Source organism: Zeugodacus cucurbitae, chromosome 4 (genome assembly GCF_028554725.1).
Source record: "Zeugodacus cucurbitae isolate PBARC_wt_2022May chromosome 4, idZeuCucr1.2, whole genome shotgun sequence".
In the NCBI taxonomy this organism is placed as follows: domain Eukaryota; kingdom Metazoa; phylum Arthropoda; class Insecta; order Diptera; family Tephritidae; genus Zeugodacus; species Zeugodacus cucurbitae.
Window position 1 is genome coordinate 12,504,972 of NC_071669.1, and position 12,214 is coordinate 12,517,185.

Genomic DNA, 12,214 nt, shown 5'->3' on the forward strand with positions numbered 1-12,214 from the left:
AATTCTTACTAATGAAAAAAAAAATCGAAGAAAAATCCTAAAAAAAATACTAAAATAAATGAAAAAGAACATTTTAAACATAAATATTTGTTGTTTTGTTTTATTCTGGATAAGCAAGGTTCTCCAATCGGGTTTAGGTTGGCAAATATCCCTCTTTCGCTTTTTTGCTCTTTGTACAATGCTTTATAAAAAGTGTTACAGAGATCGGACTTAGTTCAAATATGCGCCGTTTCGTTCGATAACCTTTTTCCATCTAGACGGCAACTTCATATTATCCCCCTCGTAGAAGCATCCCTCCTTATTTGCGAAGAACTCTGACAGTCACTTTTCACAAGCCAACTTTACACCACCAAGGGCGTTCGCCATGGACAGGAACAGGTGGTAATCCCTTGGCGCTACCGGGCTATATAGTGTATGTGATAAAACCTCCCAGCTTCTGACGAGTCATCAACGAAGTGTGTGGTCTGCCGTTGTCCTGGGGGAACACTACATCCTTCCTGTTGGCCAATTCTGGACGCTTCTGGTCGATCGCCTGCTTCAAGCGCTCCAGTTGTTCGCAGTAGATGGTAGAATTAAGCGTCTGACCATCAGCTCTAGTGGATGATTCCTTTCTAATCCCACCAAACACACAGCAAAACCTTCCTGGCCGTCAATCACGGCTTGGCCACCGTTTGGGACGATTCACCGGCCTTCGACCACGACCGTTTTCGCTTGATATTGTCGTATGTGATCCATTTTTTGTCGCCAGTCACCATCCGCTTCAAAAATGGGTCGAGTTCGTTACGTTTCAGCAGGATATCACAGGCGTTGATTCGATCCAGAAGGTTTTTTTGCGTCAAGTAATGCGGCACCCAAACATCAAGCTTTTTTGTGTATCCAGCTGTTCATACAACCAATCCTTTTAGAACTCTTTTATATACATGGTTCTTAAATGTATGTGATGTATGTGATTGGCGTTGCAACCGTTTAGCCAGTTATAGCCGAATCTATGATAATGCGCCACTTCTCTCTTTCCTTCGCAGTTCGGCGCCAGTTGGAGAAACCAAGTGTAACCAGGTCGCTCTCCACCTGGTCCCTTCAACGGAGTGGAAGGGCGGTATTCGCCGTTGCCAATGTTCTGAGGACCACAAATCTTGCGCAAAATTTTCCTCTCGAAAACTCCCAGTTTCGTCTCATCTGATGTTGACATGGTTCAAGCTTCTTCACCATAAAGCAGGACGGGAATAATAAGCGACATGTAGAGTTGCCTACTCAGTCCAAAGTAGCACCTGTTGGCAAGAGTGAGATAGTGAATCATAATTTAGGGCTGAGTTGCTATCTTTTATATTATATGTAATTTTCTGAAAAACGAGACCTGGCCAACTACTTTTATAGCCGCTTGTATCATTGATACCTGTTTAACTGTGATCCCCAGAGTTTACGGAGTGTTTTAGAGATATCAGAAATCTATTTTATAGACCTTGAACACTACTTCGTGAGTTGAGTTTTATGTCTTCAACATCTTGAAGATCATTCAAGCATATTTATCAGTATTAAACAATCCACCCAGCTTGATTTTGGAGATCAGAATGTCCGTTCTGATGGTGCTTGCTGAATCAAGTACTATCAGCTGAGAGGAGATTAGAGATCTTTTCATTGTCCTGATCCATGGTTTTTGTTGTTGTAATGGTAGAAAACAATCCCATGGAAGTTCGAAGTCCTCTTCAGTACCAATAATCCGCAAATAATGTTGAGCAAGGCGCCGAGATGACAGTTCTTCGTTGGATAAAAAATGCGTCCCATCCGGTTAAGGGGTCGATGTCTTGGAATTTTCTTTCTGTTGCGCCCATTTACAGCACTCAGGATTAAAAAAAAAAAAAAATTTTGCATTTTCGTTAAGTGTAATATCTTAAAAATATTCTCTTAAAATTTGAAGTTGATCCGATAATAACTTTTCGAGTTATTCGACAAATAACAAAGATCGCTCGTGCGCTCCAAAACGCTCGTGTGAAACTTTAAATGCGTTTTTCTCAAAACTATGTTTTTTGAACTGGTGACAAACTCGAAAACCGCTAGGTACATCTTAATGAAATTTATATAGCTTTTAGAATACATAATAAACTCAGGCCTGATCGAAGGATTTTTTTTTCACAAATTTCGATTTTTTAAGACCAATTAACTGTTGAGTTGTTCCTGAAAATCTAGAAAAAAAATTTCCTGAGGCCGCCATATTGTTAATTTTTGAAAAAAAAGCTTCGATCATGTGCAGTATTATCTATTTATTAAACTAATTTTTTTATCCGATTGGTTTTAGATGAATCTCCAAGCACTTATGGCTGTCACCGCAAGGACCTTTTTTTGAAACTGGGTCAACACAGACAGCTATAACTTTGGAAATTATAAATTTTTTTTTAATTTTTCGTGACGTTAAGTCAAAACATTGTATAATAATGCCATATTATTATTTTTGTAAAATAACATTATTTAATAGCAAAAAAATTACTGAAAATTCTCATTTTTTCTTGTCTCTGACTATCCCTAACCCCTTAACTTAATTTAAGGGACACACCTACTGTGAAATTTCAAAAAAATCGATTGAAAATAACATATTAAAATTCCAAATCGATATTTTAAATAGTTTTTGAGTTATAGCAATTCGCCAGCTAGATAGTCTCATTAGCTACGAGACGTACCTGAGGTATTGTTCAGAGTCTACTGTCCCTTCCAGCCCCTTTAAAACGATTCCGGTTTCCATTGTTGGCTCTCAGGTATACTAAAATATATCATTATAATAATTTCTAGAAATTTCTAGAAATTTTTCACTATCCACTTATAACAGTGAAAACGATCATTTTATCTTTAAACGCGTTTTTTTTCGAAAAAGCATTTTCCGAATTTGCTGCAGTGATTACTCAAAAACAAATGATCCGATCACTATCGATTTTTTTGACATGTTCTATATATAGTTCTCCGTACAATGACCTATCGATTTTTGATCTGATAAAAAAAATCGAATTTTGGCAGGCCAAAAACGATCAAAATTTTTGGTAAAATTCAACAATTTTTTTAAACGCCGCCATATTGATTTTTTTTTATCGTAGGTCATTGTACAGACAATATTATCTAACGAGAATTTATTTTTAGATTTCATCCACGGAGAAGGCCGGAATCACTGCAGCAGTGAAGGACCTCTTTTCTCGCGCCGTTGGAGATCGACTATAACTTAAAAAAGATTTAATTTTTTCTTCAAAAATTTCACTGTATATTCTTGAAACATGTAAAAATTTTCAAATAATTGATAAAGTATTTTTTTTTAATAAAAAATCCCAAAAATCACCTTTTTTTAGGCCATTACACTAGGTGTGCCCCTTAAATGTTTCAATACGAAAATTTTGTATTTAATTTATTTAAAAAATTAAAATTTTAAACTATGCAACTTTGCGCCTACAAATATCAACACTGTTCCAAACGAAAAGCTCCGTTCTGTTCCACAAACAGCTTTTAACACTTCAAAAGCTTTCGTATTCGGCACAAACTCACTCACGCACACATATGTAAGTACACAAACAACAAATCATTCGACGGAAGAACACACTGAACGCGCCACACACACGAACCGAAAGCCGGAACTAATAATGGAGCGACGAGCCTGCCGAAATTAACACCCACCAACAATAACAACACACAGAGAGACGCACAATTGGTACGTAACAAATACCGCCAAGACGAATAACTCGTCAATTGCCATTGGGCGCGAATGGCGCTCGCATAAAGCTTACATCGAACTCAAATGTAAATGTGTTTGACTTTGTGTGTGTGCAACGCAAAAACGAATGACAACAGCACAATAACATTAAAAAACAACAACAACAACAAGTATGCATGCGAGTAGTTAGTTGCACAGGGAGTACTTGACTTGTTTCCTCGCCATCGCCATCGCCTTCGCCAACTCGTCAATCGCAATGTGGCAGTCGTCGTGTGAAGTGTACGCGTAAAACGCAACGCTTGTGAAAATGTTAACTTTGCGTTGCAATATACTTTTAAAATAAAAAAAATACAAAATACAAAAAATGGTGTGTATTTTGCTGCTTTTTTGTCAATTTAACAACGCGTTGCAACCAATTACCGTGTCTCACATGCAAATTGAAAGTGAAAACGAGAAAATTGAAGTGAAATGAAATTGTATGAGTATTGATTAAGAAAATGGCAAAAATTATGTAAATGCCAATTTGGTCAAAGCTGTAAAGCAAATTAAGAAAATTCGCTATGTATGTGTATACAGTTACTTACGGTGCTTAAACGACATTCATTATACGCTTGAAGTGAGAGTTTTTGCTAAAAAGTTTAGTGTGAAAAATTTGTCGCCACAAAAACGCTGCAGCGTGTGTGCCTACTATGTAAGTGTTTCGAAAAATTAAAAAAAAAATATTGAAAATTACCTACGTTATTGTGTGAAATGTAAAATAAGGGCAGTAGTGGTTAACGGGAAAAAAAATTTATTTTTTTTCGTACATTTTATGCCACATTTTCAACTCGCTGCTGCCACCACTAACTTTGGGCAAGCAGCGCTTTCGCTACGCCTTCACCTTCGTCTCGCCTCGCCTCGCCAATATACGTACGTACTTGTCACACACTCACGAAACACAAACACACCCACACCACACGAAGGGTCAAACATTTTGTTGTTTTTGTTTTTTTTTTGTTGCTTCCTTACTTTATACTGCTTACACTGCTGAGTTGCTGCTGCTTCACCGCTTGTCCTTTGCTTGGTACTGCTACTCCTGCGAAACGTGTACGTCGACGGTTACGTTACGGTTATTCAATTATGTGAAGAGTGCAATAATACATATAGATATATGGCCGAAGAGCAAGGAAAAGCCTTAAAAGCAAAAGTATTTGCTACAGAAAAGATTAAATAAATTATTGCAAGAAATTAATTTATAGCAATAATATTAAGCGCAGAGTTAGTGAGTGACAACAAAAAAAAAAATATATTATATATATTCGTAAAATGCATGAAATATAACTACAGTTATTGGTGAAAATATGCCGAAAATTTCGTTGTAACATTTGATTGATGTGTTTGCTGCAGTGCTGCGCCTGCATGCGAATGATTGATGATAAGCATTGAAGAATTGATTTTGTGTTACATTGTGCTGTGTAAGTGCTGGCGAAAATATGAGAATTCGAATTAGCACAAATTAAAGTGATGCCTATATGAAATAAATATATATATGTATTAATATATAAAATATATATATATATATATATATATATATATAAACAGACGTACATATATACATTTAAATGTATATATACTACATATATGTATACGAATTTATATACATCTATTTGTATATTCATATACAAATTTATGTGTACATTGAGATATTGTTGTGCGTAAGTGCAAGAAATCAGGATATGCGGCCTTTATATATTGTATAATTTATTGTGCTCCGTCTATCTACTTACTTATATAGCCACATGCAGATAACGCTCGCAAATATGTCTAAAGCTGTCAGAAGAAATGGCTATGAAAGCTATTTTTTATTACCAATTTACATTTAGTAATGATTATAAAGTTCATTGTGCACGTGCGGCTATCCTAACAAAAGTTGACCTAGAAGTGTCTTTCACCTTTTTTTCAGCAATTAATTTCGGTTGTAAAACTTGCAGTATAAAGTTAGCTTCAATTAGTAAAATGTTGGACTCTTAGATACATTTAACTAACAAAAATATACACTTTATATGAGGTATACTTTTCGGGGTTCGAATTTACACAACAATTCCATAGATTTTTATACTCTCGCAACAAAGTTGCTAAGAGAGTATTATAGTTTTGTTCACATAACGGTTGTTTGTAACCAGGGACCGTAAATAATGATTATCGTTCCGATTTTTAAGTAAAAAAATCAATCACTTAGAATCGCCACACAAACAAAAGGATAACGTCATTGTAATCCTTTTTGGACGATCTATCCATTTCCACAATGATTTTTTAAATACAGATTTTTATGATTTTCTTCACAGTTAATGATTAATTTTGAGTAATTTGTAAAAAATCATAAATAATCATTATTTTTGAGCAAAAAAAATAAAAGTCATAAATAATCATTATATTTGATTTTTATATTTTTTGCTCAAAATAAAACTCCCTTTTGGATTACATGTTTGTTATTAAGTTTTTTGGTACTATTTTTTCATGTCCTTTTAGAGTGACATGAAAATATTGGAATGACATCAAAATATCATGGACCAAATTTCATTGAAATTAGTCCAGTAGTTCCTGAGATATGATTTTTGACTCATTTAGGCTGTGGCAAAATCATATCTTAAATTTGATCCTTCAGCTATGTTCTAAAAGGACATGAAAAAATAGTACTAACAAATAGTAATAACAAACATGTAATCCAAAAGTGAGTTTTATTTTGAGCAAAAAAAAAAAAAAAATTCATATTTAATGATTATTTATGATTTTTATTTTTTTGCTCAAAAATAATGATTATTTATGATTTTTATTTTTTTTGCTCAAAAATAATGATTATTTATGATTTTTTACAAATTACTCAAAATTAATTATTAACTGTGAAGAAAATCATAAATATCAATTTATAATCATTATTTTGTGATTTTTATAATAAAACTTATAATGATTACGGTCCCTGTTTGTAACACCCAAAACTAAACGAGTTAGATATAGGGTTATATATACCAAAGTGATCAGGGTGAAGAGTGGAGTTCAAATCCGAATGTCTGTCTGTCCGTCCGTCCGTCTGTGCAAGCTGTAACTTGAGTAAAAATTAAGATATCTTAATGAAACTTGGAACACTTATTTCTTGGCACCATGGGAAGGTTGCTTTCAAAAATGAGGAAAATCGGACCACTGCCACGCCCACAAAATGGCTAAAACCGAAAACACATAAAGTGCCATAACTAAGCCATAAATAAAGCTATGGAAATAAAATTTGGTATGAAGGATCACACTATGAAGGGGCATATTTGGATGTAATTTTTTTGGGGATGTGAGCGTGGCCCTGCCCCCAAATAGGTTTTATGCACATATCTCGGAAACCAATAGAGCTATATAAACCAAACTTTCTGCAGTCTTTATTTTTAGTCACTTCTTAATACAGTCCAAAAATGAAAGAAATCGGATAATAACCACGCCCACCTCCCATACAAAGGTTCGGTTGAAAAGTACTAAAAGTGGGTTAACTCACCAACGAATAACGTCAGAAACACTAAATTTCACATAAGAATTGGCAAATGGAAGCTGCACTCAGATTTTTTTACAAAATGGAAAATGGGCGTGGCGTCGCCCACTTATGGGTCAAAAACCATATCTCAGGAACTACTCGACCGATTTCAATGAAACTTGGTTTGTAATAGTTTCCTTACATCCCAATGATATGTTGTGAAAATAGGCCAAATCGCTTCACTACCACGCCTACTTCCCATATACCAGAACTTTGAAGACGATCTGAATCGTTTACTTTACAATATATAAAGTAAGCACTAGTGAAGATATCGGTGCAGAACTTTGCACAAATACTATGTTTATAGTGTGGCAGCCCCATTCTAAAAATCGCCGAAATCGGACCATAGGTTTTTAAGGCCCATATATCGAACACGAGGACCTCGGTGCTTCTAACCTAATATTATGGTTTCCAACTTTCAATGGACTTTATACGATATATATGACGAATATTAATTATATACTCATAATATAAATAAAGTTAAATAAATAAATTGCGAGAGTATAAAATGTTCGGTTACACCCGAACTTAGCCCTTCCTTACTTGTTTTCTATTAAATTATCAATATTATTGTCGCCATTTTCAAAGTAATCCCCAATGGCTTTGAAACACTTAAGCCAACATTTTTTCTAATATCCAAAACAATAAGAACTTTTAATATAAAATATAATTATAATACAGTTGAACTTCCCCAACTCGAATCACCATAATCCACAAAAAAACTTCGGGTCAGAGAGACTTCGAGTTATAGAAATTTTCATTAAAACTTAAAATTTTTCAAAAAGCTATAAAAAACTGATTTATTCAGTTTTATTTATTTACTTGGCATTAAAACATGTATTCTGCAAGTTTGTTCGTTGCATTTCGCTATTGCTTGGCTCTCGACATCTGTATCCCATGCCTTTTGTTACATGATTTATGCAATCCATAGGCGTAATATCAATTTTTTTCGCCTCCATACGATATTGAGGGACTCTTAAAATTCTGCCTCGATAGTAAAATTTTAAATTTTGTTTTATGCCCTGGTCGAAAAGTTCGATTTATGGAAGGAAATTTGTATGAAATTTGATTTCTATTGCCAATACATGAGTTCGAATTATGCAAATCTTTGAGTTATAGAAGTTCGAGTTATGGAAGTTCAACTGTAATAGTAAGAAATATAATTTTAAGTTTTTCAATTAACATAAATTGGTCCAGATCCTTTTCCGTTTTGTGAACGTTTCGTATTTGATTTAAAATATTCTAACTATATATCCGATATTTGTCTGTTAAGACACTTTCTAACAAATTACGATCGTTATTACCATTATTGACCATCTCTTGAGACATTATTGTGCGTGGGGTCTTTTGATTAAAATTAAGATTTTTGAGAATATTTGCTGGAAATTTTGAGCACACCTAGTAAACTAGTACAAGTATCTTTTTATAATTTCCAAAGTTATAGCTGTCTGTGTTGACCCATTTAAAAAAAAGGTCCTTGCGGTGACAATTATAAGTCCTTGGAGATTCATCTCAAATCAATCGGATAAAAACAAATTAGTTTTATAAATAGATAATACTGGGCCCGATCGAAGCATTTTTTATTTACATAAATTAACAAAATGACGGCCTCAGGAAAGATTTTCGGTAAAAAATCAACAAAAATCAATCTTAAAAACTTAAATTTTGAAAAAAAGAAAATCCTTTGATCAGGCTTGAGCTTATTATGTATTCTAAAAGCTGTATGAATTACATTAAAATCTACTGAGCGGTTTTCGAGTTACAGTTGTAACCAGTTCAAAAAATATAGTTTTGAGAAAAACGCATAGAACCCGAGAAACCGGTTGCTTGTAGCTGTGGCTACTCCCGAGCGTTTTGGAGTGCTCTTTGTTATTTGTCGAATAACACGAAAAGAAATTATCAGATCAACTTCAAATCTTTTTCAGAGAATATTTTTACACTTCCCTCAAACGCTGCCTAAAGCAATGGATGTTAGAGGAACACATCGGGGTTTGAAAGACTTACAGCGCGGTTCGTACCAAAAAGTTACTATTAACCCATGTTGACAATGGACAGACTAAAAAAAATCTACTTTTGAGTAAGAGACAACTGAGCAGTATCACCGGGACATCACTTGGCACTTACCTCTAAGAAACCACCTGCAGACACTTGGTTGAGTGGAATCGACAGAATGCAGGGCATGTGCGGATGATGAGATGCTAGAACATTATCCTTGCGAATGCCTAACCTTCAGTCGGTTAAGTAGGGATACTTCGCACGTATTCCAATGCTCTAACCTATGTTAAATTAGGCAGCTGGGATGGAAAGAATTGAAAAGTTTAGTCAAAACTAAGTTTTTACGGTGACGCTTATTAGGGTACCTCTGCAGAGCGCATTGAACCTAATTATGGCCTAAGTGTGGCCGCTTGTGGTCAAGCTCTCTTTGCCTCCCAATTCCAACCAACCAAATGGGATGGTAATTTTTAAAGATTTTCCTCCGAATTCGAAGTAATAAGTCGCCTCTGAACAAGTGTTGGTTCCAAATGAGAGACTATTGCAGAACATAAACATACTCGGAGCCAAAAATAAAACACATTCTACACAAAATTTTAAAAATTGCCTCTTTCGGGATTTGACCTAAAACTAGTGCTATTTTACTTACTTAGGTTCAACCCGCTCAACCAACACCGGATTAGTCAAGACGTCTTTTCTTGACTGATACGACAACAGCCTATGGCTTCATGTGTTACAACTCACATCGAACAAGACAAGACAAAAACGTATGTTCGCTTGATGTGGGCTAGAGTGTCTTATTTGTGTCTTATTAGTCAAATACGTTCTTGATTAATGCGTTGTGGGTTGGGCCTTAGTTACGAAATTTATAGTTTCAACTTCGTCTATTTACAACGTGTTGTTTTAGAGTCAATCTTGACTTTGACATCTCTTCATATCAGGTTTTTTGATGCTTTTTTTGAATCTTTTATTCATTATTCATGATATGGTTATCAAAACACTTTCAGGATCCGACGGAAAAAATCAATAGGAATTAATGGAAAGATGGCAAAAAATGAATCAAAAATTTTCTAAATATTACGTTACGACAATTTAAAAAATTTTTATAACAAGCCTGAAGTTGTGAAAACATGGAAACATGGAATTCTATCAGAAAGTACTTTTCTCTTTGCCTCTGACCACACCATTACTGTAATACATAACGGGTGATTTTTTTGAGGTTAGGATTTTCATGCATTAGTATTTGACAGATCACGTGGGATTTCAGACATGGTGTCAAAGAGAAAGATGCTCAGTATGCTTTGACATTTCATCATGAATAGACTTACTAACGAGCAACACTTGCAAATCATTGAATTTTATTACCAAAATCAGTGTTCGGTTCGAATGATTTTTTATCGACAAATTTTGTTCAGCGATGAGGCTCATTTCTGGTTGAATGGCTACGTAAATAAGCAAAATTGCCGCATTTGGGGTGAAGAGCAACCAGAAGCCGTTCAAGAACTGCCCATGCATCCCGAAAAATGCACTGTTTGGTGTGGTTTGTACGCTGGTGGAATCATTGGACCGTATTTTTTCAAAGATGCTGTTGGACGCAACGTTACGGTGAATGGCGATCGCTATCGTTCGATGCTAACAAACTTTTTGTTGCCAAAAATGGAAGAACTGAACTTGGTTGACATGTGGTTTCAACAAGATGGCGCTACATGCCACACAGCTCGCGATTCTATGGCCATTTTGAGGGAAAACTTCGGAGAACAATTCATCTCAAGAAATGGACCCGTAAGTTGGCCACCAAGATCATGCGATTTAACGCCTTTAGACTATTTTTTGTGGGGCTACGTCAAGTCTAAAGTCTACAGAAATAAGCCAGCAACTATTCCAGCTTTGGAAGACAACATTTCCGAAGAAATTCGGGCTATTCCGGCCGAAATGCTCGAAAAAGTTGCCCAAAATTGGACTTTCCGAATGGACCACCTAAGACGCAGCCGCGGTCAACATTTAAATGAAATTATCTTCAAAAAGTAAATGTCATGAACCAATCTAACGTTTCAAATAAAGAACCGATGAGATTTTGCAAATTTTATGCGTTTTTTTTTTTTAAAAAGTTATCAAGCTCTTAAAAAATCACCCTTTATATATTTTTAAATGTCATATAGTCGTCACACATACCTAGATTAATACTTAAATACATGTGCGTAAGTTACATAAATATGAGCACATTGTCAAGAATTTACTTATTGTTAAGACGGGCAAGCAATAAATTGAAAATGAATCCACACACAGGCACACTCACACACACAAGCCTTATAAAGGAAGAACATAAATGCACACAATTGTACGCATACCGACACGAGCGCACATCAACAAAGTAAAAGGAAGCACACATCACATCCGCACGCACCCATACAATCTTAGATTTGTATGTAAATATGTGCATTTGCAGAGCTACAGAGTACCCACACCACAGCGACGGTTATCCAACGTTGCCGAACATCCGGACAAGCAAACCATTCCCCCAACCAACCAACCAACCGTCGCCAAGAAACACGCTTACTTAGCCGCGCACCAGCACATTGCCGCCACTTACCAAATCCAAATGTGCGCATTCTAGTACGAGTACGAGTACGTCCAACAATGTGCCACTCACACAAGTACAGCGGCGACAATAGCGGCAACGACACAAAGTAGCTCAAGCCATCTGCATCTGCGATATGGGCAAATCTAAACACTGGATATTTTATTGCTTTGTTGCAATGCCGCCATCCCAACGCAACGGATCGCCCATGCGCACAGTCACCCACCGTCAGCGACCTACAACCGACCTAGTGTACCTTCCTGCATTTTGCTATTTTCGGTTGTTCCTTTAGACATTATCTTCAGCCTTAGAAATTGTTGCTTTCTTCTGGTTTTTTTTGCTATCAGCATTGGCAGTCGTTACTGCATGCTTAGATTTTGCTTAATGCCATTTGCTTTGAAAATCCCTT

The 12,214-nt window shown here is 35.6% G+C and overlaps 1 protein-coding gene across 4 annotated transcripts in view; it reads left to right on the forward strand.

The window, feature by feature from the left end:
• Positions 1–3,494: 3,494 nt before the first annotated feature.
• The window catches only part of LOC105210303 (uncharacterized), a 44,890-nt gene continuing 36,170 nt past the window's right edge, over positions 3,495–12,214 (forward strand). For 2 of the 4 annotated variants that reach the window (XM_054228722.1, XM_054228721.1), the window contains exon 1: positions 3,500–4,376. The gene's annotated coding sequence lies outside the window, so the exon portion shown is untranslated. Of the gene's footprint in view, positions 4,377–12,214 lie in introns of all 4 variants that reach the window. The other 2 variants (XM_054228723.1, XM_011181163.3) reach the window with 2 other exon arrangements.